Genomic DNA, 5,215 nt, shown 5'->3' with positions numbered 1-5,215 from the left:
CATGCTGCAATCCCTTCTGCTCCATTCTCCTCCCAGGATCTTGACATGCATGCACACATGTCTGGTGTGAGTTTCAAGCCACCAGGTCAGTAACTCAAACCATGATCAGCCATGTGGGAGTTCAGTGACGTAACTGCTACACCTTATGCTGGTCCTCAGTGATTTTTTTTTTAAGAGTTTTTTTTGCTATAGGGCGCATGCACTTGCCAGAAAGACAAAATGAGACAGAGAGACAGAAAGCGAGAAATCACCCCCACCCCGTGGGGGATGGTCGTGTGGCAATCCCTTTTCCTCCATTTTCCTCTTGGGATCTTGGGCACACACGACCATGCACCTGGCATAAGTTTTAGCCACTGGGTCTGGGACTCAAACCGTGGTTGATTACATGGGAGTCCAGTGACATAGCCGTTACACCATCTGCTGGTTTGTCTCAGTGATTTTTTTTAAGAGAAGTTGCAGTGGTATAGTGAGAATAAAAATAGAATTGGGGGGCGGGGAGAGAGAGAGAGGAAGCAAGCTGACAGATTTGGAATTCGAACCATGGTCAGCCATGTGGGAGTCCAGTGCCTTTAATCACTACATCACCTGCTGGCCCCTAGATGGATGTATGTTCTGTTTCACTGATTTATTTATCTATGCCTAGGTCAAAAATTGCATGGCCTTAATTATGATAAATTAATAGTAAGTCCTACTTGTTTATTTATTGACTTGGCTGGTGAGGAAACTGCCTCGAGGCCACAGTCAAAGCCAAGGGCAGCGGAGGTGGCAGTGCTGAGTCTCAAGAGACATTGCTGAAGCGAGGGCCTATCTCTGAGGAACAGTGATGGCGGTTCATCATGGGTGGCTTTTTCTTAACTATTTTTCCGAGTCCGTTTAGAACCTGGGAAATGAAGATTTTAATTTTGAGATTAGATGGAGCAGGAAAATCTTAATTTTGTGCAGATTATAGGTTGGAGAAGTCATTATTACTATTCCTACCTTGGGATTTAATGTAGAGACAATGACATGCGAATGCCCTAAATTCCAAATTTGAGTCTTAGGAGGCCACTTAAGTATCAGATGATGTCATTGGTGCAAACACCGATGCAGTCATTTATGCTGGAGAGAGTTGTAATGGTCAATCCAGAGATAGTTGCCATGTTGGAGAAAGAAGAGCTGGGAAAAGTCATTTTAGTGGTATTTCACATAAGCAAGACCTAGCACAGACTGAATACCTCAGAGATAGCAAATTCACTTAAATTACTTGCCTTGAAAGACCAAAAATGGCAAATATTCAAAACATCAGCAAACAACAGCACTAGCCTCAAAGAGGTCATGGAATGGTTAGTTGAAACATTAAAAAGCAGTATCAATTTGGCTCTGGAGTGAAGGTGACATCACATATCCCTACGGAAACAGTCATGGGTGCTTTACATTGTCTCATTGGTGTATACCGAACTGATCGAAGTGTTCGTAATGAATATGAAAACTAAATATTTGGTTGGGAGGGTAACTCAATTGAATCACCTGAATGTTCTGTTTTGTATAATATTCCTTCCTTGTTTCTTGTGTTAAGGTATATAATCACTTTGTATGGCATTTTTATTCAAATATAGTCCTATCAAAGAATGCAGTCTTGTTGGGGGAAAGACCTACCTATTTAAAAAAAAAAAAGTTTTGCTACAGGGTATATACACTCACCAGAGAGAGAAAAAGAAAAAGAGGGAAGGTGGAAAATCACCTCCCAGGTGGATGGTCACACTGCAATCCCATCTCCTCCATTTTCCTTTCAGGACTCTGGACACACGCACAAATGTACCAGTGGGACTTTCAAGTCACCAATCCAGGATTCAAACTGGAGTCAGTCATGTGGGATCCAGCTGCCTTAACTTTCATGCTACCTGCTGGCCTGATCCTCCTATTTTTTGAATTAACATTTCATCTCATTTGTATAAACACTAACTAATATCTTAACTTTATTTATTATTTTTTAAAAGAAATTTTTAGTATAGGACACATGCACTCACCATAGAGACAGAGAAACAGAAAGTGAGAAATCACCTCCCTATGGAAGATGGCCATGCCACATCCCTTTTCTTCCATTCTTCTCTTGGTATTTTGGGCACACACACACACATCCAGTGTGAGTTTCAAGCCACCAGGTCTGACACTTGAATTGTAGTCAGTCACATTGGGAGACCAGCATCTTAACCACTATTTTTTTCTTTTAAGATCAATTAAGTATTTTCAAAGATTAGACTCAGCAGAGTAGACTAGGAACATAGTATGAATAATAAAGTCTTCATTTGTTTAAGTGGCCACTTTATAATAATCTGTTTTATTTAAAAGCCTTTAGTTACAGGCGTTAGTATTATTTTAGTGACTAAGTTCACTGATTTATCTGTAATTGCCATGTTATATTTGACATATATGGATATGGATCCAAGGTTCTGGTAGGGTTGGCTTGCCCAAGGTTGCCTGCTAATTAGGCAGGAAGAGGGATAAAAATGATAAACTTTTTGGTAAAATGTTTTTCCCATAGACTATGCTATATTTTGTTGAAAATACCAACAATTGATGGCACAGACAAGTTAACTCTTACATAAATTTATACTAATTAATCACAGTACACTCAAAATAATGTCTACCAGCTTATTTTGTTTACTAGCAGTAAACACAATTCCAAATGGTTAGACTTAATGGAATACACAATAAATTAAAGAAAAAAGAAAAGATGGGACCAGCAGGTGGCACGGTGGTTAAGGTGCTGGACACTCTCACATAGGCAACCACAGTTCAAATCCTGAACCTGGTGGCTTGCTTTCTCATTTTCCCTCTCGCTCTCACTCTCTCTCTTCGTGTATTTCTCTGTGGTCGAATTAAAATAAATGAATGAGTAAATAAAATTAAGAAAAAAAATAAAGAAAAAAGATCTATTTTAAGAAGCATTATAAAAAATGGGACCAGCAGTTGGCATAATAGCTATGTTATTGGACTCCCATGTAGTTGACTGCATTTCGAGTCCTGGACCCTGTGGCTTAAACTCATGCCAGGCACGTGTGCTTGCATGCCCAAGATCCCGAGAGGATAATGGAGGAGAAGGGATTGTGGCATGGCCTTCCCCACTGGGGGATGATTTCTTGCTTTCTGTCTCTCTGTCTCTCTCTGTCTTTCTGGTGTGTGCACAAGCCCTATAGCAAAAACCGCTCCAAAAAAAAAAAAGCATTATAAAAAATTAATAATAATAAATCTTGTTATCAAATACAGCAAGTTTCTCCTCCTCACTCTTTAAAAATATCTTGAATCAGGGCAAGCAGGTGGTGTGGTTAAGGTGTTGGACTCCCACATGGCTGACTGTAGTTCAAATCCTGGATCTGGTGGCTTACTTTCTCATTTTCTCTTTCTCTCTCCCTCTCTCTCTGTATCTCTCATTGGTCAAACTAAAAAACAGTAATAAAATAAATAAAATTAAAAAAACTTGAGTCATTCCTTTACTCAGCTATAGAAAATGCAAAAATGTCTAGAAGTCAAGCATTAGAACTAGTAAGAACATTTGGAAAAATGGCTGGATTTCAGAGCAATATACAGAAAGTCAGTTGCATTATTATATACCAGTAATGAAAAAAGAATGTAGCTAATGAAATATACTTTCACAAGAAGCAAAGTGAACTTGAAAGAATATGAAATAACAGATTTATTTTTAAAAAGTATGCCAGAGCTCTAAGAGAGAAAAATTATAAATCTTTACTGAGAAATAAAAAAGGAAGCTTAAATAAATGACAAAATGGGCTATCCTGATAAATAGGAAAAATTACTGTTATAAAGATGTAAATTCTTGGGGCCAGCAGGTGGAGTGGTGGTTAAGGCACTTGTCTCCTACGTGACTGACCATGGTTCAAGTCCCAGACCTACCAGATTGCTTTTTCACTTTTTCTCTCTCTCTCTCTCCCTCTCTGTCTGGTCAAATCGAAGAATAAAAAGTAAAGAAAATTAAATAAATATTTCTATTTTTTTTAAAAAGTAAATTCTTTTCACTATATGATTAGTGGAAGAGAAAAGAGGACTAATGTAGAGCTTGAAATAATATTTGTATTTGGGGGGGGGGAGGGAAAAAGAGCAATCCAAAAAGAACTTCTAAAAGATGCAGCATGTTGTATAAGGAATGTCACGAAAGAGTGCGGTGGTGAAATGGCTGGAAAACATTTTCAGGAGGATTGTGTAATTTATATATGCTGTTAATACCAAGGCTGGACTTAAAATGTTCAGATTTGGTAATTAGGAGATCATCAATGAGTTTTTAAGACTAGTTGCAAGGAGTGAGGAGATGAAGCAGGGAAGTGGAGACAGTGGATTCAGAAGACAAAAGCAAGGCTAGACAACAAAGCTGCTAGCTAGAAGAGATAAAGTAGTTGATTGAAGACTTATAAAATAAAATTACTTTTGGATTGGGAATTTTAAAATTTTAATTTTTAGAGAGTTTTTTTGCTATAGGGCATGTATGCTCACCAGAGAGACAGAGAAACCAAAAGCGAGAAATCATCCCCCAGGGAGGATGGCCATGCTGTGGTCCCTTCTCTTCCTTTCTCCTTTTGGAATTTTGGGCACACACACACGTGCTCCTGGTGTGTTTTAAGCCTCTGGGTCTGGGACTCAAACCATGGTCACATACAGAAGTCCAGCAATGTAACATTGTGCCATCTGCTGGTCCCAATGGACTGGGAAATTTTAATAGTTTAAATATAATCAGAACAAAAGAACATGCAGAATAATGGTCCATGGCAACCAAAGGAAAATAGTACAATGAGATGTTTAGCCAAGTTTGTTTTTCTTACATATTCTCAGAAAATACCAAATTTCACTTTATTCTGTAAGCTGATAAAATATAGACTTTATAGTCTCTAGAAGCCACATAATTTCAAATGTAACTGTAAACCTTGCCATTTTGTTTCTCTTCCATGACATTTCTTTGCATTGAAATGGCTTGTTCAGAATGTGCAAATCTCTGCCTCACATATAGTCTCACTCAAATCCCAGAAGCACATGGTGAGTCTAAGTATATGGCCCTATATTACAGTACAAACGAGGGGGACAGACAGGGTGCAGTGCTGGTGTGGGCAGACCCCCATGGGAGGGCTCCTGGGTTCCCCATGATGTGGACTGGCTAAGACTGAGAGCAGATTACATACAATGTGGGGACCTTGTGTGGGGGTGTGTCTCTCTCCTGGAAGAAATAACT

General features: G+C 38.9%; 1 pseudogene; it reads left to right on the top strand.

Moving 5' to 3' along the window:
- Window positions 1-836: 836 nt before the first annotated feature.
- On the top strand, window positions 837-1,368 carry LOC114008303 (ADP-ribosylation factor-like protein 1 pseudogene; annotated as a pseudogene).
- Window positions 1,369-5,215: the final 3,847 nt, after the last annotated feature.

Source organism: Tupaia chinensis, unplaced genomic scaffold (assembly GCF_000334495.1).
Source record: "Tupaia chinensis unplaced genomic scaffold, TupChi_1.0 Scaffold000318_1, whole genome shotgun sequence".
NCBI classification, from domain to species: Eukaryota; Metazoa; Chordata; class Mammalia; order Scandentia; family Tupaiidae; genus Tupaia; species Tupaia belangeri.
This window is presented reverse-complemented; position numbering and strand designations above follow the sequence as displayed.